This window comes from Bos indicus x Bos taurus, chromosome 1, assembly GCF_003369695.1.
Source record: "Bos indicus x Bos taurus breed Angus x Brahman F1 hybrid chromosome 1, Bos_hybrid_MaternalHap_v2.0, whole genome shotgun sequence".
Classification (NCBI taxonomy): Eukaryota; Metazoa; Chordata; class Mammalia; order Artiodactyla; family Bovidae; genus Bos; species Bos indicus x Bos taurus.
In genome coordinates this window covers 101,072,062-101,097,661 of record NC_040076.1, presented here as the reverse complement: position 1 = coordinate 101,097,661, position 25,600 = coordinate 101,072,062, and the positions used below count along the sequence as shown (strand labels likewise).

Sequence of the window (25,600 nt, the reverse complement as noted above, 5' to 3'; positions counted from 1 at the left end):
TAGCAACTGCTATAGACATACTTTTAGTGTGGCTATTTCAAAGCTTTTGTTGAATGATTGACCCAAGAATGATATCAAAAAAGTAATTTTTCTTGACTTTTTTCCTGATTCTATGGTGTAATTTTCCACTCATACAAAATTATTCATTAGAGTTAGAATCACATAACTGTTTAATTTTTTTCCTATAGATATATATTTCCAGAGTCCTTTGCATAGTAGTGCAGAGGACAATAGACTTCAAGGCTGTGGTAGACCATAAATTATAATAATAACTGGTAAATTCTAAATTTGCTTCACTTTCATAGGTATCTCTGTAAAGCATATAAATCAAAACATAATGTAGTGTAACATGATGCTGTGGTATAATAGAGTGGAAAAAAATTGCAAACAATTAAATCATAGCATGAAGAAATATTTGGCATTTGTTATATGCTATACAAATTAAGTGTTGTGTGGTATGTATGTGTGGGTGTGTGTGTATGCTCAATTGTTCAGTCATGTTGACTTTACAGCCCAATGAACTGTAGCCAGCCAGGCTCCTCTGTCCATGGAATTTTCCAGGCAAGAATACTGGAGTGGATTGCCATTTCCTTCTCCTATGTGATACCAGGAAATATGTAATAAGACATATAATATAATAAGACATGATCTAAGCCCTCAAGAGTACCATTCTTAATTTACTAGTTAAAACATTCTTGCTCTTTACTCATTTATATATGCAATCATTCAACTAACCTACAAATGTTTACTGGACATTTTGAATGCATAGTGTAAGCACTGATATGCTGAAACTACATTAATAGCAAAACAATGTTCTTACTATCAAGATACTCCCAGTCTTATGGAGGAGATGAACATGTAAATAACTAACTGAAATGAAATGTGATAAGTATTATGAGTAGATGGAAAAACATAAAACAGAATGTGAAAGATCTTTAGAGCAAATTGAATGTAACTGGGAATGAGTTTGATAGGAGTTCACAGAGAATGAAGTATAAGTCTCTAAAATATGTTTCTGGGATCTAACCAATACATTATAGTAAATGATGTTAAGATAGTTGCAGGTCAGCTGAACACAGAAATCATCCTGGAAGAAATGGGTCTAAAATAGATCTTAAAGAATGATATTATTTATAGTAGAAGGGAAGGAACAGACCATTTAATACACTAATCCAGTTGTTTTATGTTCAACTGTCCATTTTGACCACCTACCTGCCATTATAAGCACCTGAGTGCTACAGACAATGGGGTTGCAAAGAGTCAGACATGACTTAGTGACTGAATAACAACAGCCAAGTGAGCTATGTGGATCTCTTACTTTTTGTCATGGGTCATAGAATCTTCATGGGAAGGGCTTTCAATGTTATGTCAAAGAACTTTTGGTTATTCATTGTCTAGAAGGTGTGCTTGGCATTTGGTCCCTAACACTGCTCGTCTTCCTTCTATCTGAATGCTCCAGGAATAGGGTTAGTCACTTTCTGCCTCTTTTATGTTTATATTTAGAAACTGTCTCTCCTGTAGACTCACTCATTTCTCTTAGTCTTCTCTGTACTTTTATAGACTCTTTGATATACTTTTTCCTAGACATTCCTTCTAAAATTTTAAATACCATTATTATATTCACAAACTCTGCTTTTAAAATTAAACATCAACAGTTTCTTCAACTATATCCACATGAGGCAAGTTTTCGGTCTTTGACCAATTGGGAAAGATAAACAAAGGAACTAGTAAGGTTTTCCTGTAGTAGCAAGGGTGGATTTGAGACTCTTAATAAGACCTGATCACGTTTGCTGATGGCTTTCTTTAGAATAAGCTGAATATATTGCCTTTTGTTCCCTATTGTTTTCTTTATTCCCATCATTTTTCAAATTCTCCATTTCTAGTTATGATTACTTAGCTTGTTTGGGTAAAATGTTGATTTTTTTATTATGGTTATGTTGATTTTATTTTTTGACTATAGTAGTTGGTTTGTTAGGAAGAAAGGGGGCTCAACTCGGCTGTGTTCATTTTAACTCTCCAGATCTCTAGTTCCTTCTCTGTAAAATGAGGAGTCTTGATTAGATAAATTCTCAAGTCTGTCATAGTTATAAAATTCTGATGTATGTCTGTTATCCCATTGGAACAACTGATGACATAGAGGTAACTAATACAGGTAACTGTTCTCTTTGCTGACTTCACAATAACTTCTAATATTGTAAATAAAAATAATATCAATATTACATAACAGCAATAGAAAAAAAATAACAACAATAAAGATAACTCCCAGCTGAAGCATCTATCTTGATCTTTGTTCCTGGCTAGCATTCAACAGTGTGCGTGTGACTTAAAGCAGCAGGAAAAAGCAGTAGGGAGAGCAGGATGCCCAACTTGACCTTGTGATGGGAGCACAGCAATTGTTCTTCTCACATGAAAGGGAAAAATAAGGACTGATAAACACCACTTTATAGAGTAATAGACACCAAAGAAAGGAAAGAAGGACCACCTGTAAATAATGGGCAATGCTACTACCTCTTGCTATTGTTTATTCTGTTCATGACATGAAGGTGGCCTCATAAATTACTTTATGAAACTGCAAGTGTTTTTCTTTGAAGAGAGATTCATCATCTATGATTCTGATTCTGTTACTGAAATGAATGGAATCAATTGCATACCCTGTAATAATGCTGAATAAAAATTACCTTTTGAGACCATAACCTTTTCCAAATAGCATAGTAATCGAAATGCTATCCTGCTACATGACAATTGTCAGAATCTCACTTTCCCTTCTATTCCATACAAGACCTCAAAATCTCTTACTGATACAAGGAATAAATAAGCTTAATACCTGCAGCTTCATCTTTCCTCCCCCAGGTGGGCTGAGGTATCTCGAGTGTTCAAATCTTCAGGAGTAACATGCTGTGATATTATCTGGTAATTAAAAAAAAATTAATTATGTATTTCTTTCAATAATGTTTACATGACAGGTTAAAATATATTAAAGATTATAAGTACAAGCATATAATGCATAAATATGTGATACATACATTTATATGTATTATATACACACATACACACTCATACTAAGATTAAGTTTATAGAGTGTCCAGTGCTTTTCTAAGTACTTTATACAGTAACTCATTTAATCCTCACAATTCACAATAAGCTTATGGAGTAATTTTTATTGTTATTTTAAAAATGAAAAATATGAGGCACCAAGAAATAAAGTCATTTGACCCATGTCACACAGTAAAGTGATGGAGGAAGCAGTTTGACCCCAGAGACATTTGCACTTATGTCATTGCTTATTTCTATGTAGCCATATAGATTTATTCTATAAATTGATGTAGTGAATATCTATCTCTTATCTAGAATGTATTTAAGAGATTTAGAAAGTTAAACAAACCTATTGTGGCTTAGTAATGTAACACTGAATCATTTGATGTTAGATAGCAGGAAAGTGAAGAAAACAGTGGGAGCAACTCATACCTCAAAACTGAAAATTTGAAAATTAACATTTAACTAAACCTTTTACTTTTCATATTGTCATTCCTTTGCTATGCCTGAATGTGGATAGGAGAAAACAATAATCTGTTACAAAGAAGTTTTACTGTTTATTTATAAGACATATCTGAGGAGTCCAAGAGAGGATAAAACATAATTCCTAAATCTCCTCAGAGGTTGTGCACATGGTCTCCTGAGCTGCTTAGACCTGGGAAGGGCAAAAAACTCAGGCCCAACCAAATCTGTGCCTTTGTGGATTACCCGAGAAACTTAACCTGAGAAGCTTAGACCTGGGAAGTGCGTGCAACCCAGGGCCCAGTGTGAATCTCTTTGTGTATTCTTGGATGTGGAGAACACTTAAGCAACTGATTACTGGCTAGATCTGTCTCTTTCTCCTTTTGATTCTCCCTCTTCTCGTCCTGGTCACCTCTATCTCCCTCCTCCCTCTTCTCTTCTCCATGTAACTCCGCAAACCTCTCTGGGTGTCCCTCACTGTGGAGAATCTTTTCTCCATTAACCTAGATGTTTTATCATCAGTGCTGAATGGATGAAGAAGTCTTGAGGCTACTGTAATTAAAACCAGAGGCAGGAGGCTTAAATCCAAAACCTGAGAACACCAGAAAACTCCTGACTCCAGGGAACACTAATTGACAAGAGCTCATCCAAAAGCTTCCATACCTACACTGAAACCAAGCTCCACACAAGAGCCAACAAGCCCCAGAGCAAGATATACCATGCTAATTCTCCAGCAATGCAGAAACATAGCCCTGAGCATTAAACTACAGGCTGCCCAAAGTCACACCAAACCCATAGATACCTCAAAACTCACTACTGGACACTTCATTGCACTTCAGAGAGAAGAGATCCAGCTCCACCCACCAGAACACTGATGCAAGCTTTCCTAACCAGGAAACCTTGACAAGCCACTCGTCCAACCCCACCCACAAGGAGGAACATCCACAATAAAGAGGAACCACAAACTTCCAGCATACAGAAAGGCCATCCCAAACACAGCAATCTCAAGAAGATGAAGAGGTAGAGAAATATTCAGCAGGTAAAGGAACATGATAATGCCTACCAAACCAAACAAAAGAAGAGGAGGTAGGGAATCTACCTGAAAAAGAATTCAGAATAATGATAGTAAAAATGATCCAAAATCTTGAAAACAAAATGGAGTTACAGATAAATAGTCTGGAGATAAAGATTGAGAAGATGCAATAAATTTTAACAAGAACCTAGAAGGAATAAGAAAGAGTCAATCAATAAGAAATAATGTGATAACTGAGATCAAAAAAACTCTGGAGGGAACCAACAGAAAAATAACTGAGGCAGAGGATAGGATAAGTGAGGTGGAAGATAGAATGGTGGGAATAAATGAAGCAGAGAGGGAAAAAGAAAAAAGCATTAAAAGAAATGAGGGCAACCTCAGAGACCTCTGGGACAATGTTAAATGCCCCAACATTCAAATCATAGGAGTCCCAGAAGAGAAGACAAAAAAGAAAAGCCATGAGAAAATACTTGGGGAGATAATAGGTGAAGACTTCCCAAAAATGGAGAAGGAAATAGCCACCCAAGTCCAAGAAACCCAGAGAGTCCCAAACATGATAAACCCAAGGCAAAACACCCCAAGACACATATTAATCAAATTAACAAAGATCAAAAACAAAGAACAAATATTAAAAGCAGCAAGGGAAAAACAACAAATAACACACAAGGGGATTCCCATAAGGATAACAGCTGATCTTTCAATAGAAACTCTTCAGGCCAGAAGGGAATGACAGAACATACTTAAAGTGATGAGAGAGAAAAATCTTCAACCCAAATTACTGAACCCAGAAAGGACCCATATTTCTCATTAAAATATGAAGGAGAAATCAAAAGCTTTACAGACAAGGAAAAGCTGAGAGAAATTCAGCACCACCAAAACAGCTCTTCAACAAATGCTAAAGGATCTTCTCTAGACAGGAAACACAGAAAAGGTGTATAAACTTGAACCCAAAACAACAAAATAAATGGCAATGTGATCATACTTATCAATAATTATCTTAAATGTAAATGGGTTGAATGCCCCAACCAAAAGACAAAGACTGGCTGAATGGATACAAAAACAAGACCCTTATATATGTTGTCTACAGGAGACCCACCTCAAAATAAGGGACACATACAGACTGAAAGTGAAGGGCTGGAAAAAGCTTTTTCAGGCAAATGGAGACCAAAAGAAAGCAGGAGTAGCAATACTCATACAGATAAAATCGATTTTGAAATAAAGACCATGAAAAGACACAAAGAAGGACACCACATAATGATCAAAAGATCAATCCAAGAAAAATATATAACAATCATAAATATGTGTGCACCCAACATAGGACCACCACAATATGTAAGGCAAATGCTAACAAGTGTGAAAGGGGAAATTAACAGTAACACAATAATAGTGGGAGACTTTAATACCATACTCACACCTACGGATAGATCAACTAAACAGGAAATTAGCAATGAAATACAAACTTTAAATGATACAATGGACCAGTTAGACCTAATTGATATCTATAGGATATTTAACCCAAAACACTGAATTTCACCTTTTTCTCAAGTGCACATGGAACCTTCTCCAGGATAGATCACATCCTGGGCCATAAATCTAGCCTTGGTTAAAAAAAAAAAAAAATTGGAATCATTCCAAGAATCTTTTGTGATCACAATGCATTAAGATTAGATATCAAATACAGGGGGGAAAAAAAACTATTAAAAATAAAAACATTTGGAGGCTAAACAACACACTTCTGAATAACCAATAAATCACAGAAGAAATCAAAAAACAAATCAAAATATGCATAGAAATGAATGAAAATGAAAACACAACAACCCAAAACCTATGGGACTTAGTAAAAGCAGTGCTAAGGGGGAAGGTTCATAGCAGTACAAGCTCATCTCAAGAAACAAGAGAAAAATCAAATAAATTACCTAACTCTACACCTAAAGCAACTAGAAAAGGAAGAAATGAAGAACCCCAGGGTTAGTAGAAGGAAATAAATCACAAAAATTAGGGCAGAAATAAATGAGAAAGAAACAAAGGAAACCATAGCCAAAGTCATCAAAGCTAAAAGCTGGTTCTTTGAGAAGATAAGTAAAATAGACAAACCATTAGCCAGACTCATCAAGAAAAAAAGGGAGAAAAATCAAATCAACACAATTAGAAATGAAAATGGAAAAATCAAAACAGACAACACACAAATACAAAGGATCATAAGAGACTACTATCAGCAATTACATGCCAATAAAATGGACAACTTGGAAGAAATGGACAAATTCTTAGAAAAGTATAACATTCCAAAATTGAACCAGGAAGAAATAGAAAATCTTAACAGACCCATCACAAGCACGGAAATCAAAACTGTGATCAGAAATCTTCCAACAAACAAAAGCCCAGGACCAGATGGCTACACAGCTGCATTTAGAGAAGAGCTAACATCTATCCTACTCACACTCTTCTGGAAAATTTCAGAAGACAGTAAACTTCCAAACTCATTATATGAGGCCACCATCACCCTAATACCGAAACCAGACAAAGATGCCACAAAAAAAGAAAACTACAGGCCAATATCACTAATGAACATAGATGCAAAAATCCTTAATAAAATTCTAGCAAATAGACTCCAACAACATATTAAAAAGATCATACATCATGACCAAGTGGGCTTTATCCCAGGGATGCAAGGATTTTTTAATATCTGCAAATCAATCAGTGTGGTACACCACATTAACAAATTGAGAGATGAAAACCATAGGGTTATCTCAATAGATGCAGAAAAAGCCTTTGACAAAATTCAACATCCGTTTATGATAAAAACTTTCCAGAAAGCAGGAATAGAAGGAACATACCTCAACATAATAAAAGCCATATATGATAAACCCACAGCAAACATTATCCTCAGTGGTGAAAAATTGAAAGCATTTCCCCTAAAGTCAGGAACAAGACAAGGGTGCCCACTCTTACCACTCTATTCAACATAGTTTTGGAAGTTTAGCCACAAGCAATCAGAGAAGAAAAAAAAATAAAAAGAATCCAGATTGGAAAAGAAGAAGTAAAACTCTCACTGTTTGCGGATGACATGACCCTCTACATCAGAACAGATCAGATCAGGTCAGTCACCCAGTCATGTCCGACTCTTTGCGACACCATGAATCGCAGCACGCCAGGCCTCCCTGTCCATCACCAACTCCTAGAGTTCACTGAGACTCAAGTCCATCGAGTAAGTGATGCCATCCAGCCATCTCATCCTCTGTCGTCCCCTTCTCCTCCTGCCCCCAATCCTTCCCAGCATCAGAGTCTTTTCCAATGAGTCAACTCTTCTCATGAAGTGGCCAAAGTACTGGAGTTTCAGCTTTAGCATCAGTCCCTCCAAAGAAATCCCAGGGCTGATCTCCTTCAGAATGGACTGGTTGGATCTCCTTGCAATCCAAGGGACTCTCAAGAGTCTTCTCCAACACCACAGTTCAAAAGCATCAATTCTTCGGCACTCAGCCTTCTTCACAGTCCAACTCTCACATCCATACATGACCACAGGTAAAACCATAGCCTTGACTAGACGAACCTTTGTTGGCAATGTAATGTCTCTGCTTTTGAATATGCTATCTAGGTTGGTCATAACTTTCCTTCCAAGGAGTAAGCGTCTTTTAATTTCATGGCTGCAGTCACCATCTGTAGTGATTTTGGAGCCTATATAGAAAACTATAAAACACTGATGAAAGAAATCAAAGATGACACAAATAGATGGAGAAATATACCATGTTCATGGATTGGAAGTACCAATACAGTGAAAATAAGTATACTACTCAAAGCAATCTATAGATTCAGTGCAATCCCTATCAAGCTACCAACGGTATTTTTCAGAGAACCAGAACAAATAATTTCAAAATTTGTATGGACATACAAAAAAAAACCTCGAATAGCCAAAGCAATCTTGAGAAAGAAGAATGGAACTGGAGGAATCAACCTGCCTGACTTCAGATTATACTACAAAGCTACAGTCATCAAGACAGTATGGTACTGGCATAAAGACAGAAATATAGATCAATGGAACAAAATAGAAAGCCCAGAGATAAATCCACGCACCTATGGACACCTTATCTTTGACAAAGGAGGCCAGAATATACAATGGAGAAAAAACAATCTCTTTAACAAGTGGTGCTGGGAAAACTGGTCAACAACTTGTAAAAGAATACAACTAGAACACTTTCTAACTCCATACGCAAAAATAAACTCAAAATAGATTAAAGATCTAAATGTAAGACCAGAAACTATAAAACTCCTAAAGGAAAACATAGGCAAAACACTCTCTGACATAAATCACAGCAGGGTCCTCTATGACCTACTTCCTAGAGTTTTGGAAATAAAAGCAAAAATAAATAAATGGGACCTAATTAAACTTAAAAGCTTTTGCACAATGAAGAAAACTATAAGAAAAGTGAAAAGATGGCCTTCAGAGTTAGAGAAAATAATAGCAAATGAAGAAACTGACAAGGAATTAATCTCAAAAATATGCAAGCAGCTCCTGCAGCTCAATTCCAGAAAAATAAATGACCCAAACAAAAAATGGGCCAAAGAACTAAAAAGACATTTTTTAAAGAAGACACACAGATGGCTAACAAACACATGAAAAAATGCTCAACATCATTCATTATCAGAGAAACACAAATCAAAACCGCAATGAGGTACCATCTCACGCTGGTCAGAATGGCTGCTATCAAAACGTCTATAAACAATAATGCTGGAGAGCGTGTGGAGAAAGGGAACCCTCTTACAGTGTTGGTGGGAGTGAAAACTAGTATAGCCACTATGGGGAACAGTGTGGAGACTCCCTAAAAAACTGGAAATGGAACTGCCATATGACCCAGCAATCCCACTGCTGGGCATACACACTGAGGAAACCATAATTGAAAGAGACACGTGTACTCCAATGTTCATCGCAGCACTGTATACAATAGCTGGGACATGGAAGCAACCTAGATGTCCATCAGGAGACAAATGGATAAGAAAGCTGTGGTACATATATACAATGGAATATTACTCAGCTATTAAAAAGAATGCATTTGAATCAGTTCTAATGAGGTGGATGAAACTGGAGCCTGTTACACAGAGTGAAGTAAGTCAGAAAGAAAAATACCAATACAGTACATTAACACATATATATGGAATTTAGAAAGATGGTAATGATGACCCTATATGCAAGGCAGCAAAAGAGACATAGATGTATAAAACAGTCTTTTGGACTCTGTGGGAGAAGGAGAGGGTGGGATTATTTGAAAGAATAATATTGAAACAGGTATATTATCATATGAGAGACAGATCACCAGTCCAGGTCGATGCATGAGACAGGTTGCTCAGGGCTGATGCCCTGGGATGACCCTGAGGGATGGGATGGGGAGGGAGGTGAGAGGGAGTTCATGATTGGGAACACATGTACACCATTGCTGATTCATGTCAATGTATGGCAAAAACCACTACAATATTATAAAGTAATTAGCCTCAATTAAAATAAATTAATTAATTTCAAACAAAGATACAAGTAGGTGCTCCTGAAATTCTAATGTGTTATCCTACAAAAGGTGAAAGTGAAACTTATTCAGCCATGTCTGACTCTTTGTGACCCCATGGACTATACAGTCCATGAAATACTCCAGGCCAGAATACTGGACTGTGCAGCCATTCTCTTTTGCAGGGGATCATCCCAACCCAGGGATCAAACCCAGGTCTTCTGCATTGCAGGCAGATTCTTTACCAGCTGAGCCACAAGGGAAGTCTAAGAATGCTGGAGTGGGTAGCCTATCCCTTATCCAGTGGATCTTCCCAACCCAGGAATCAAACCTGGGTCTCCTGAATTGCAGGCAGATTCTTTACCAACTGAGGTACCAGGGAAGCCCCCATCCTACAAAAAGACTCAATATTATATGTCTTAGTAATTATTATCTTAACTTTTCATTCTCCAGGACCTAATTGCTAATGAAAATCCTCAAGTATTCTCGAGTGCCCTGCTGTGAAGGACTTCACAGGTGGCTCAGTGGTAAAGAATCTGCCTGCCAATGCAGGAGATATAGGTTTGATCCCTGGTTTGAGAAGATCCCCTGAAGGAAAAAAATAGCAATCCATTCCAGTATTCTTGCCAGGAATATTCCATGGACAGGGAAGCCTGGCAGGCTTTAGTCCATGAGGTTGCAAAAAGTCAGACACGATTGAGCGACTAAGTACACACATACCCTGGTATGAACCCATCTCAATGCCATTCTAGTTCAGCAGACTCCAGGAACATAGCTCACACCAATTAAAAATAAAATATCTGTAGTGAGGCCCAAAAGTGGTATTTTTATTTTCTCTAGGTGATTGCAACTTGTGTTCAGAGCATTCTGTGCATTCCCAATTTAGTTAGATGTTGTAAGCTTCCTTTAGCAGCTAGAATGCAAAGGCAAGAAACTTGGGTTTACTGTCGAGAGAGAACAGAAGACCTTGAAGGTAATGGTGACCATTTGCCACCTAGTAGTCCATGTAATGGAGCAGAATCTCAACCCTGCTGTCTCTTTAATTACACTTCATGCTCTTCTGCTCCTGTATTATTGTCCAACCATTTTCATTCTCAGTTCATCAAACATTTTAGTGTCTCGGGGATTTCACATATATAGTCCCAATGACTTGAATACATCTTTTTCCACTCTTCACCTGGCTAGTGAAGTAGACTATGTCAACTTAGTTAAATGGGAATCATATTTCCCTGAATTCTCTTCCTTAAATAATTCCAAATTAGAAGCAAACAAATTTGAAAGGCAGAAGAGGAGCAACAGATACATTCTGTTCACACTCAGTTGATACAAAAAAAACTGTGTGCCAGTGCTGCTGTAGTTCACACAGGTGTTTGTTTCTCGGCTGACTCATCTTGACAGCACTGAGCAGCAGTAGGGCCTCTAACTCCTTCACAATCTATGAGTTCCTCCTTTGGCTTCCTCTGCTCCTGTAGGAGGTGTGTGTTTAGCTCCATGACAAGGGTTGCAACTTTTCTAGAAAGTCACTTGAACCATTAAGATTGATAGTTTGAAGGTGGTAAGAAACTGACACAGGTTCCAGTTCATCCTCACTTGTTCGACTGTGTCCTCACTCTTCCCACTTCACATCATCTTCCAGACTTCCTGCCTACCAACTTTCATTTCCAGCCCCATATGCAAAGACAGAAGTCTTATATAGGCTTAATCAGCTCTCACATCCTGTGAGCTCAAATCCCTGTAAGAAATTCTTTATATACCACTCCCAGTGGTTCATTTCAGTTCCTTCAAACAAACCTCAATGATACTAGCTTCTGTTCTCCATTCAGGCTTCAACTCAAATATCACTCTTCGAGAGGTCTTCCCAAACACTGTTAACCAGAATGTTCCTCTTCTCATTCCTCTAGTTATACACCATTTCCTCACCTTGCTAATTTCTTTCCAAACACTTATTTATACTTGTTTTATTAAACTTCTGTGCTATTTGTCTGTTTCCTTCATTACTAAGTATACTCTATAGGAGAAGGAGTTATGTTAGTCCTCTTACTCACTTCGTCTCTAAGGTCTGTTACAACCCCTGAAATACAGCAAATGTTCATGAAGTATTTTTTTACACATGAATGAACAAAACATGAATGAGTGGATACTTTTTAGAAAGGTAACTCTGAAGACCATGTGAACAAAGAATTAAAGAAGAGATTGGTGACTCGGTGACCAGATAGGGGATTATTGAAACAGTAAAGACCTGAAAAAGAACAGGATGAAAAATGAAAGGGAAAGATAAAAAACACTGAAAAAAAGAAGACTAGATTGGCTGATTCATCTCCTCTATGGAGAAGTAAATGATGAAAGAAGGTAGAACCAAGATAGGAGATTCCTGATTCCTTGTAAAAACAGGGTCACTAGGAGGAATATATGAGGAGCTTCTCCAAAGACTTGAATTCAGACAATGTAGGAGCTGATTAAGCCCATGCAAGTGTTCCATCTTTGCATGTGGAACTGGAGGCTGAAGTCAGCAGTGCAGGAAGTTTTAGGGAGATCCATGTGGAGCTGGGAAAGTGAAGACAAACTGGAACAGTTGAGGATGGACTAGAGCCTGAAACAGTTTCCCATTCCTCATTTCTCATGGGGATGATGATACTTCAGCAGATTAAAGATGAAGGATTGGCTTAGGGGAGTCAGATATTGAGTTTGACTTTTTCAACTCCAATGGAAATTTCTGGATAAAAGTCAGGATTGGTGACACTAATTTAAATGTATCAGATAGTGGTCTTATTTGAACCCATGACAGTAGTAGAGATTATCCACGTAGACTGTAGAAGTGAGTTAGAAAGAGGTCAAAGAAGTCCTTAAATATTTGGAATGTAAGAGAGTGAGTAAAAATATAAAGCTTAAGAAATAAAAAAAAAAGAAAAAAAAAGATTTTCCATACTCTGAGTAATCAAGTGAAACAGATTCAGGTAAGCAAGTTGTACACACATTAAGAGCAAAGAATCACCTACTTCATTCCTCTGAACCAGCAGCCTTAGAACTAGGCTACCAACACTATGAGTATTTAACCTTCTCTACCTTCTTTTTTCCTCAGCCCTTCTGCCCAAATACATACCTTACTGTAACACTCTGAAGTACCTTCAGTAAGTTCAAATCTGAATGGAAAACTACTACCTGTAGATATCAAATGGGAGCAAATTTGCCCCTGAGAGTACATTTGGCAATGTCGGGAGATATTTTTTATTAATACTGGCATCTGGTGGGTAAAACTTGGGAAGCAGCTAAGCATTAGATACCAGACAACAGTCCCTGTCCCCGGCCAAGGACTATTCACCCACAAATGTACACAGTGCTGAGGTTGAGAATCACTGGTCTAGAGAAACATTTTGCAAGTAGCTGTTTTAGAACACACTTGGCACTAGTTCCAGAGAATATCAATAGACTTTGTGCATATACATATTTATACATGTACATACACATAGACAGCTATGTGGTCCACGTAGTTGACAAATTTAAGTAGGTTATTTGCTTAAGTATTCCTCAGACTCTTGAATATATTAATGGACAGTTTAAATCTCTTAAGTGGCATTTTGCACGCCCTCTTTCCCAAACTTAATTGACCTTGGAGACTATTTCTAATGAAACATGTTGAGAAGCTAATGTTTTGCAAGAAAACTTGGGGAAACACTATTTTGGCATCTGGGAACATATTCTTAGGACATAAGGGGCACAGTAATATGAGAATCACCTTCTAAAAAGTTTACTAGGTAATAAGCATATAGACTTGACACTTAATTTCAAGTATGTGTGGCCTATTAATCCAAGGCTGAGAATTGTGTAGGACTTTATCTTGGGGCCTAGTTATTTACAAAAGTTTGATTCTGACAAATAAAAAAGCATGTAATTTTAAGAATGTGTTAACAATTCAAAACTTACTATCTATGCTATACATTTTTACAGAAAATTAAAGTAAGAAATATTTAACATGAAAACATAAATCTGACTAAGGACTTCAAATCAAGAAGAGTAATTATTTCAAAAAAATAAGTAAACTAGTTTATTTAAAAAAAAGCTTAAGATTATACTAAAAATAGTATTCAAGCTATGTAGAATAAAAATCATACTTAAAATTGAGTATCTTGCATTTTTCTTTACTTTAAATCTATCTATCTATCTATCTATATATATATATGTTTATTTATTTGGCACAGTAGGGTCTTAGTTGCTGCACACAGAATCTTTCTTGTGGCCCTTGGTGTCTAGAGTATGTGTGTGTGTGTGTGTGTACAAGTCACTTCAGTTGTGTCTGACTCTGTGTGACTCATGGACTATAACCTGCCAGGCTCCTCTATCTGTGGGATTTTCCAGGCAAGAATATTTGAGTGGGTTGCCATGTCCTTCTCCAGGGTATCTTCCCAACCCAGGGATCAAACTCACATCTCTTAAGTCTCCTGTATTGGCAGGTGGGTTCTTTACCATTAGTGCAACCTGGGAATACTAGAGTGTGGGAACTCAGTAATTGAGGAGTACAGGCTTAGTTGCCCCATGACATCTGGGATCTTAGTTACCCTACCTGGGATCACCAGGGATTGAACTTGCATCCACTGTATTGGACGGTGGGTTATTAACTGCAGGACCACCAGGGAAGTCCCTAGTATTTTGCAGTTACTTAGCATCTCTATAAACACAAGCCAAATTTAATAAATGGGCAAGATCACCAGATTTCAATACTTTGAATTCACTTTGATGTCAGTGGAAAAACATAAAGATATTTAAATGCACTGTAATACTGTGATCTCAGCACCTTGTTATAGGAACTACTTTTTGAAAGCAAGGCATCTTATTTGTGAAATGATAATATTTCTTAGGCCTTATTTCTACCTGGAAAAATAGTGTTGGGCCATTGAGTGGCAAGTATGTCAGTAAACACGGATTTTTTTGTGTGTGTATCAAGTTTAAATTATTCTGAGAATTTGATGGTATAAATTTTAAAGAAAACTCTGGAAAGAATCCAGAGCTCAGCCATGAGTGATGGTAATACTAAATGGTCTGGAAAATAAGATATATAAAGAAGGCTAAAAGAGATGGTTGGCTTAGAAAAGAGAATCCTGAGCATTGAGTTACTGAAAATTCTATTTGAACCAAAAACAGAACATGTAAAAATGTACTTAAAGTGTACTGAGAAAAAAGGTTAAACATAAAGATGAACTGTGATGTTATGCACTTGAATCATTTCTGAGGTTGGTGCTTTTATAGCATTTGAGGGCAAGAAACTAAACTCCTAAGCTCAGTTAAATAATATTTAGTTCTACTTGGATAAAAAGAAAATGTTATTTATTTTTATCTTTATACATCCTTCTATGACTTTAACAAATGCTTTTCTAAATGTATATAGTGAAAAGCTATTAAATGAAAAATGCATGCAGCAATGGGAGAGTGAAAGTGTGTAAAAAGATTTTACCACGATGGAGGTGAGCCTCTGTGTATACAAGGTCCGGTACTATTGATAAACAAACTCAGTATTTTAGGCTCTAAAACTTTATATTTTATATAGGAGAAATAGTTATCTTTTTGAAAGACTAAAACTAACCAAAATAAGAAAACTGATGTGCATAAAAATTTACTACCAGTGTATTGAACTGACAATAAGTCATGTACCTGTCACATTTACAAGAATCTTCATAGCCTGATCAACACATTATTTTGAGATAATTATTACTATTAAATTAATTACTTAAATAATTATATGTGGAGCAAAATTATATTTTTTATTTGGTGAATATGAAATTATAATAATGTAAATTAGCACACTAGGCAGATAGGCCACTATACACTGTGGTATAGGTTTCTCCTACTATATAAAATGTTTCAAATCTGCAATGACATAAAACAAAGAAGCAGTCACTGTAGGACACATCTAACTAGTGCACACACACAAAAAAAAATCCTGATAAATCACAGATGATCACAGACGCAGCTCAATGGCAAGGCGCCTTGATGCTGAGATGTTGAGTGCAGTTCCCCAAGAAGGGGCTGGATGGCGCCACTCTCACAGCTCAGGGTGCATACTCCCATCTTCAAAGACTGTCTACAGAACACATGAAAAATGCTATTTTTACTTTTTCTATAAAAGCCAAAATCCTCTTTGGATTGCTTTAGGATAGTGAAAATAGGTACTAATGTAGGTCTTTTGCAAAAGCAAAGTGGCCTAGAGCAAAATTTAGAAAATCTGGGATACCTGTCACATAAAACCCCTAAAACCTCAGTGACTTACTTTAACTAGGGTTCATTTCTTTCTAGGAGAGGTGGAGGAATATACATCCAATGTTAAAAAATACAGTTGAAAGTGACACACATCACTGCTCACAAACAACTGGCCCAGAATAAGTCACATTGCCTAGTTGGCAGAGGACTGAGAAATGTTGAAATGCATGCAAAGATTTGGTGAGTTGTAATGAACTTGTCCTGGTCAGACTCTCTCATTATTTAAGGGAGGTTAAAATAGGTTGCTAAAACCATCACTATGATTGTGTGGAACTTGTTCATGATCTAAACAGCTTAAATAAGAGGACAAATTCTCCTTTTTCTAAGAATCTCTAGAGTGGACATTGTTTACTTTTTACTCTGAAATTCTAAATGCTTTTTCTATGATCCTATATCTGACCATCTCATTTTTAACTGGCATAGTCCATTTAACAGGTTTATATTTTAAAGCAATTTAACACTAAAAAGTCAGCTAGCTCCATAGTCATTCTGATTCTTTACAGTGACTTAATATACCTGATGGCTCAGACGGTAAAGCGTTTGCCTACAATGTGGGAGACCCGGGTTCGATCTCTGGGTGGGGAAGATCCTCTGGAGAAGGAAATGGCAACCCACCCCAGTACTCTTGCTTGGAAAATTCTACGGGAGGAGCCTGATCCATGGGGTTGCAAAGAGTCAGACGACTGAGCAACTTCACTTCTTTAACTTCAATATACCTATGAGTTTATTCATTATATGTTGATTTTATTTTAGAACTGGATGAGTGAATGGGGTTGCAGACAGATTGAAAAAATCATATGCTCATTAAATATTTTAATTAAACTTTTAGTTAATCTATTATTTTATTAAGAAAAAGTATAGAATTTAAGTTGAAATGTTTATATATATATATATTGTCTTTAATAGCAGTCATTTTAATAGAAGTAATTAATTCAATGATAACAGTATTGAAAACTGTTAAATTGGTCAATTGAAATTATTCTTTCATTGTTTAAAGTTACAGCTTATAAATTTACTATTTTCTAAATAATATGATTTCTCTTTTATTAAAGAAACACAAACTTTCACAAAATATTGTCATATTGAAAACATGTCAACAGATGATTTTGTTAGTAAAAAAGAGAAAATACACATAGACATCATTTCATGAAGCATAAAAGTATTTTGAAAAAAAAAATCTATATTTTTAGCTCTATTTTGAAAGCTATTTTTGACAGAGCAGAATAAAATTTTTTTCATATTTACTGGACCATGCATTTTTCAACCAAAGAGTAATTATATTTCCTAATATCACTAAGCACAATATAATACAGAAAAGAAATATTGATGAAAATTGTAATTTAAATTACAGTGAAAAACTCTGAAAAGTCAGCATTATTAAAAACTGCTGAAAGTTCAAAGTCTAAGTAGATGACTTAACACCTGGCCTAGAAGAATAGAATAGTGAGCTAAATAAAGAAGACACTGAGTGTTAAGAATTTAATTCTTGAAAGTAGAGACTGAAATTATCCCAAACATTTTCAGATAAGTAAAAATAAATTGGTATCTACAGCATATTCAAAAGCAGAGACATAATTTTGCCAACAAAGGTCCATCTAGTCAAGGCTATGGTTTTTCCAGTAGTTATGTATGGGTGTGAGAGTTGGACTGTGAAGAAAGCTGAGTGCCGTAGAATTGATGCTTTTGAACTGTGGTATTGGAGAAGACTCTTGAGAGTCCCTTGGACTGTAAGGAGATCCAACCAGTCCATTCTGAAGGAGATCAGTCCTGGGTGTTCTTTGGAAGGAATGATGCTAAAGCTGAAACTCCAGTACTTTGGCTACCTCATGTGAAGAGTTGATTCATTGGAAAAGACTCTGATGCTGGGAGGGACTGGGGGCAGGAGGAGAAGGGGGCGACAGAGGATGCGATGGCTGGGTGGCATCACTGACTCAATGGACATGAGTTTGAGTGAACTCTGGGAGTTGGTGATGGCCAGGGAGGCCTGGCGTGCTGCGATTCATGGGGTTGCAAAGAGTCGGACACGACTGAGCGACTGAACTGAACTGAAGAGGAGGGAAATACCATATCCAGGTATACTAAAGAGTGGATTAGCTCCCATTGGACAAACTGGTTTGTGTCTTTTCTGTCAGTGTTCATGCTCTCTGCTCATTAAAATTTTTAAATACCATACCTAATGTTATCTATTCATTTATATTTAATTGGAGAAGGTTAACTTGTGCATTTCTTTGTTTTCTCTTTCATATATTTTCTTAAGATTTTTTTTAATGTGGACCATTTTTAAAGACTTTATTGAATTTGTTACAATATTGCTTCTGTTTTATGTTCTTTCTGTTTTTTTAGTCCCAAGCTGTGTAGAGTTTAGCTCTCCCACCAGGAATTGAACCTCATCCTCTGCATTGGAAGGAAAAGTCCTAACTACTGGACTGCCAGGAAAGTCACTATTTTCTTTTATATATTTGATTAAAATTTTTCTTATATGTTTATTTACCCTTTATGATTAAACTCTCAGGCAATATCAGCACTTCTTTTTTTTAATTGAGGTATTCTTGATGTAATATTACGTTTCAGGTGTGTAGCAGAGTGATTCAAATTTTTAAAGGAAAATTCCATTTATAGTTATTATAAAGTGCCAGGGACCAGCCCCAGTGGATCCAGGGAATTCGAAGGGGAGACGGCTTCAGCGATCAGGAAACAACAGCTTATTTAAATGTTAATTAAAGATAAAAAGAGTGGTTAAATAAGGATAGCTCAGTGAGGAAATTCAGTGGAGAAAAGAGGCTGAATAATTCAGCCAGAAGGTGAGAGAAAGAATGACATGGGGAGACCAAGTTTCGGTGAACAAAGCCCGCACTTTATTTTCCAAAGTAGTTTTTATACCTTAAGTTATGCATAGAGGAAAATGGAGGAAGGGGTAGAGTCATGCAGTAAGCCAGGCTTTCTTCCTGCAAACTTATCATATGCAAAAGCTTAGGTGATTTGCATCATCTTCTGGCCAAGAGGCCTATTAATTTTTTAAGAAACTTATTTTTCTCTAAAGGTGATTATTCTAAAGTCAAGCGCCACCCTCCAAAAGCATTAGATAAAGTTGCATTCCTATAGGCAAAGGTGTAGTGGGCTATAACAAGAAAAGAATTAACTCAAGGGTCCAAGGTTACAAATATTAAAGCTACTACTTACACCAATTATATTAATCAATACACTGCCAGGGACACAGCAGGTAAGGGATATGGAGACTTAGCAGCAAACATTGGCCCAACAAGTGAAAAACCCTTCACCAATATAATTTCTAATCAATCTAACTGCTCAAAGGAATCTGTATTTAGACAGTTTAGAACATCTCATGCCTCTCACAGTTGGGAGGCTCTGAGCAATCACATGTGGCCGGAAAAACCTATTCAGGCAGGCTAGAGGACTTCCAAAGGAGTTTGTAGGTTGAAACACTATCACACCCAGGAACTTTATTAACTGGAGCTGTAAGTTAACTCTTTTTTTTTTTTCAGAGAGAGGTAGTGGGGGATAGCCCCCTGTAAAGTCAGAGGTGTAGGTGAAAGCACAAAGCAGAAAGTAGGCAGACTCTGGTTTTGAGGGTAGATGCTTGAGAATTTCCAGGGGGACTCCTGAGGCTCGATCCCGCCTTTGCCTTTGCCGAGCCTCCTTCCTCAGGACCTTTGCCACAGGTGGAGCTCGCTCCCAGCAATAAAGTATTGGTTGCATTCCCTGTATTGTACAATATATCCTTTTAGCTTATTTATTTTATCATAATAGTTCATGTCTCTTAATCTTCTGTATCTATTTTATATACAGTAGCTTGTATCTGTTAATCCCATACCTCTATATTATCATTTCTTTAACTTACTTTTTTCTCTATTAAAATTCCAATGACCTTTTTAAAAAATGTTATACAATTTAAAGGTTACCTTCTATGTATAGTTATTGCAAAATATTGGTGATGTTCCTTGTGTTGTTCATTTTTGAGCCTGTCTTATTCATAATAATTTGTACCTCCTCACCTCCACCCCTACATTGACCCTCCCCCACCACTGGTAACTGCTAATTTGTTCTCTATATCTTTGAGTCTTCATTTTAGTTATATTCACTAGTTTATTGTATTTTTTAGATTCCATGTATGAGTGATATGATGCAAAGTTTGTCTTTCTCTCTCTGGCTTATTTTGCCTTCATAATGCCTTCCAAGTTCATTATTTTTTGTCAACCCACTACATTATAATCAAAGCCTCCTTACTTTCAGATAACTCAAAACCTCATTAAGACCAGTAAGAATCAGGTCAATAAATACTTGCTAAATGTAGGGATAATTCAGCCTCCCAAATCATATTGGTTCATTCTATTTTATTCCCATTTCCCATATCTCTGAACAGTTTTATAAAGACTTTCCTAGTACTGATTCTGCTTAATATACAACAATGTGTGTATAAATGAAAGCGTAGAATTCAGTTCTTCTTTGCTTCAAATCTGTTTTTTTTTCCTTTAAATCATTTTCTAACCTAAAACTTTCACTCAAATATCCATTACAATGCCTTTCCTTTATGTTTACTTTATTTTAACAATTTTTCCCCAATGTATGAACCCAATCTTTATCCAGCATACATTTATATCTAAAATGTCATTCACTCACTACAAAAAATTATTAATCGTCTGTTAGCTTAAAAGCAGGCCTATGCTGGTGTCAGTGGGATGCAAAATGTATAGAATACAGTCCCCGTTCTTTGTAGATCATAGAAACTTCTCCAAAGAAGACAAATAATAGACTGACCATTACCAATTATAAGTACTACAAAAAGTATAAGTACTCTGAGAGAACAGCGAAATACTGTCTCTGTTAATTCTATCTGGTAACATTGAAGACACCCTCCCAGAGAAGGGAAAATGTACACTGAATTATAAAGGAAAAGTAAGAAATTTCCAGATAGAAAACAGAGAAACATTAAGAAGGTCATTCTGAGTAGTGGCTCTAGTAAGCAATCTCCACTTAATTAGTTGGTTAACTGCCCCTCTATGGATCTTCATTTCACAGGGCCCCAATGCAGACTTGGGATAAGAGCCTGCTATCTCGTGGATCCCATGCCATCTCCTCCTGTAAGTTGGAGTGTGTACTTACTACATGCTGCATTTATTCTCAAATTTGCTCTGTCACTTACATTTGTATTATAATTTTATTATTAATATAATATTACACAAACAGATGAAGCACTACAAGACAAAAAGGCACAGGTATAAAAGCTTATTTGAATGTTTTGGAAAGGATTAAGGTGAGTCTATGGCATCTAGTCCCATCACTTCATGGCAAATAGATGGGGAAACAGGGGAAACAGTATCAGACTTTATTTTGGGGGGCTCCAAAATCACTGCAGATGGTGACTGTAGCCATGAAAAGACGCTTACTCCTTGGAAGGAAAGTTATGACCTATCTAGATAGCATATTAAAAAGCAGAGACATTACCTTGCCAATAAAGGTCCATCTAGTCAAGGCTATGGTTTTTCCAGTGGTCATGTATGGATGTGAGAGCTGGACTGTGAAGAAAGCTGAGTGCCAAAGAATTGATGCTTTTGAACTGTGGTGTTGAAGAAGACTCTTGAAAGTTCCTTGGACATCAAGGAGGTCCAACCAGCCTGTCCTAAAGGAGATCAGTCCTGGGTGTTCGTTGGAAGGACTGATGCTGAGGCTGATACTCCAATACTTTGGCCACCTCATGCGAAGAGTTGACTCATTGGAAAAGACCCTGATGCTGGGATGGATTGGGGGCAGGAGGAGAATGGGACGACAGAGGATGAGATGGCTGGATGGCATCACCGACTCGATGGACATGAATTTGAGTGAACTCTGGGAGTTGGTGATGGACAGAGAGGTCTGGCGTGCTGTGATTCATGGGGTCACAAAGAGTTGGACACGACTGAGTGACTGAACTGAACTGAACTGAACTGATGAATATACTGCTGTCATTTTAGATATAGATGGACATGGCTGCAAGATATGGTAGACATTTAAATTTGTATCTGCTATAAGGATTTTTACTCATATTTCTCTTCATTAAGTTCTTATTCTACTTCAAATATCTGCAATACAACTGCATTTGGATGTGGATATTATGGGGGCTTCCCCCAGGGTTCAGAGGTAAGAATCCATCTGCAATGCAGGAGCTGCAGGAGACACAGGTTCCATCTCCAGGTCAGGAAGATTCCCTGGAGGAGGACATGGCAATACACTCCATGGGCTGCAGGCTACAGTCTATGGCATTGCTAAGAGTCAGACTTGACTGAAGCAACTTAGCACCCACACATGTGGGTATTGTAAGTCATTACATTCTAGCCCTGGGCCCGCAGTAAAGAAATACACTTAACTCTGCATCTATTTTAGTTTGTAGCACATTGCTTAATGTATGATTGAATTTTCTTAGTTATCCCTCACCTGTCAGGTGTTTGTAAATGAACTGACCACTGGAAAATTTAATTTTTTTTTTTTTGAGAAAATAAAGCTTCTTAAAATCAGAAAAAGAAGTAAAACTATGGCTTAAAAAGTCATTGTTATAGAAAAACAGGAATATTATAGTGTTTTCTTATTCTTCTTAATAATTAATTTACATTGTCATTAGAATGTATAAAAAAAAATGTTAAAGGCTGCTTGAAGTAAACATTTATTACCATGAAGGAGAAAAAGGAATACCAAGAGAAGTAAGTTTTATTGTTTGTTTTTTTCAAAGAGACACACCAGCAACATCTCAGTGATCACAAAAATTACTCCAAATGAAAGAGTAATAAAAATTTTGCCACTATGTGTGAAAGGTCATTCCTATTTAATAGACTGTTAGAAGAGAATTTATTCTTTCATTCTGTCAATTTATATGCCAAGCATTGTGCAGTTTACTCAGGGTATTTATTCAAGAAGTGTTCCTCTCTTCTGGGAGGTAAGATCTGGTGGGAGACATAACAAGCAGAAAATTATAATTCTGTGCTATAAATAAGTTCTATAGTTAAAAATGCTACACCAGTATATTAATTTTCTACTGTTGCTGTAACAAATTACCACAGACCTGGTGGCTTGAAACAATACAAATTTATTATCTTTCCATCCTGAAGTTCAGAAGTTCAAAATGCTTACAATAAAGAACACTTCTACCAACCACTGATATAGATCAATCCATTAAATAACAAATATTTATTAAGGACTTTATATATCAAGACTCAATATATGACACTATCTCTGTTCTTGTGGAGTTTTCAATTCTTTAGTTGATGAGGCAGATATTAATAAAATGATCACAGACATGTAACATTACAGTTACAATAGAATAAGATCTGTGAAGATAAATTACACAATGCCATGGAGTAGGGGAAAGACCTATCACTGGGGACTAGGGGAAAGGAAATTAAATTGTGATATCAGGAAATAACAGGAAATGAACACATAGAGAAGGGGAAAGTGCATTTAAAACAGAGGAAAGAACATGTAAAAGGCCCAGTGGTGAAGTCTGAGGTTCAGTTCATCACATGAAAAACCACTGTGTAAGACATAGAAACTAAGACTAACATAATATCATGCCAAATTCTATTAAGTTTTTTGTTAGAAATTTGTAGCATTTTGAGTAAGGATCTTGAGTTGATTAGACTTGTTTTGTGAACTGTTTGCCTTAGTAGCAATGGGCAAGAGTGGAAGCAGAGGGACACATTCACAGGATTGCATTGTGATACCTCGGGTAGGAGATTGTAGTAGCTTGTTCTAGGGACAAGAGTGTGGAGAACAAGAGATGCGTTCTAGAGATCTGTAAGAGGTAAGATCACAAGGATTGCCGATGGAAATGGAAGATGAGAGGATATGAAGTGTAAACAATGACTTCTAGTAGTCTATCTGGAGGAAGAAAACATATGCTAATAGTATTCAGAGTTAAGTAACACATAAAGAGAATGAGTTTGCTGGGAGAGGTTAAGGAGTTACTTTTGAGATGTGTAGAGAAGAAAAATCAGTTTTCTCTGAATTATCAAGTATTTCTGGTTCTTGTGGTGAGATGGTGGTAGTTCTCAAGTAAGAGGTAATGAGAGTGGTAATTACTTAGATAAGAAGATTTGAAATGCCCATTGTTTTAGCACCATGTGGAATTTTACTGGGGATGAATTGAAGGATATTGGTGAACATTTCACTTGGGAATCATGGACTTACTATATACAGCAACAAACAGAGAGGAATAAGGCTTTTTCTATTTTCTGATCTAATAGCAGATATTTGTAATTTTAAAAGAAAGATAAATTGTTGAGACAACTAAATATCAGGAAACTTTGGTTTGAAAGTGGAATACTAGATTTAAATGTGCAGAGTGGAGGATGTTAGGGTAATGTCAATGTATAAGTGGCTGGACATGGATGTAAGTGAATTGTATTGGTTATTTTACACTGGCTCTTTTCCAGTTGCGTGATTTCAGATTAGTGACACAAATTCTTGGCACTTGTATTTCCTACCTATAAAATGGGATAACAAAAATAGCTGCTTCATAGGCTCGTTGTGAGTTTTAAATTAATTAATATGCAAATGTGTAACAAATACTTAGAGCACAATCAGTTCTCCATAAATGTTACTTTTATTATATACAAGGTACAGATTTACTTTTCTCCATATTTATACTATATCTTCAGTTCAAAAAATGTTTACCCTTGTATTTTGCAGAATAGAATAAAACAACAAATTTTAATACATATTTTTTTTTTTTGTCTTTCCCCAAAGGATAAGACAGTAGTACTACTGACCTTGATAACAACATATCATCAGTGTCTTAATTAGAGTGCGTGTGTGCTAAGTTGCTCAGTAATGTCTGACTGTTTGCAACACAGTGGACTGTAGCCTGCCAGGCTCCTCTATTCATGGGATTCTCCAACAAAAATACAGGAGTAGGTTGCCATTTCCTCCTCCACGGGGTCTTCCTGGGATAGGGATCAAACTTGTGTCTCCTGTGGCTCCTGTACTGGCAGGCAGATTATTCACCATTGAGCCAACTTTGAAGCCAGTTTCTTACTTAGAAATTCTAATGTCTATGAATAACAAAATGGTTTGTCTGTTAGAGGTATTTATTTAATATAGTTTTATATGTACTCACTGAGTCATAATTCTGCAATTTTCTTCTCCTATTGTTATCATAACTAGAACAAGTTAAGTTCACATACTGTTGAAGCTTCACTTGGAGAATTTTGAGCATTACTTTACTAGCGTGTGAGATGAGTGTAACTGTGTGGTAGTTTAGACATTCTTTGGCATTGCCTTTCTTTGGGACTGGAATGAAAACTGACCTTTTCCAGTCCTGTGGCCACTGCTGAGTTTTCCAAATTTG

General features: G+C 36.6%; 1 long non-coding RNA gene across 2 annotated transcripts in view; it reads right to left on the bottom strand.

The window, feature by feature from the left end:
* Positions 1 to 584: 584 nt before the first annotated feature.
* Positions 585 to 25,600, bottom strand: part of LOC113892776 — a 50,263-nt gene continuing 25,247 nt past the window's right edge. The window contains exon 3 of one of the 2 annotated variants that reach the window (XR_003511133.1): positions 585 to 2,907. This is a non-coding gene — a long non-coding RNA (uncharacterized LOC113892776). Of the gene's footprint in view, positions 2,908 to 22,907; positions 23,199 to 25,600 lie in introns of those variants that run through there. The other variant, XR_003511134.1, reaches the window with a different exon arrangement.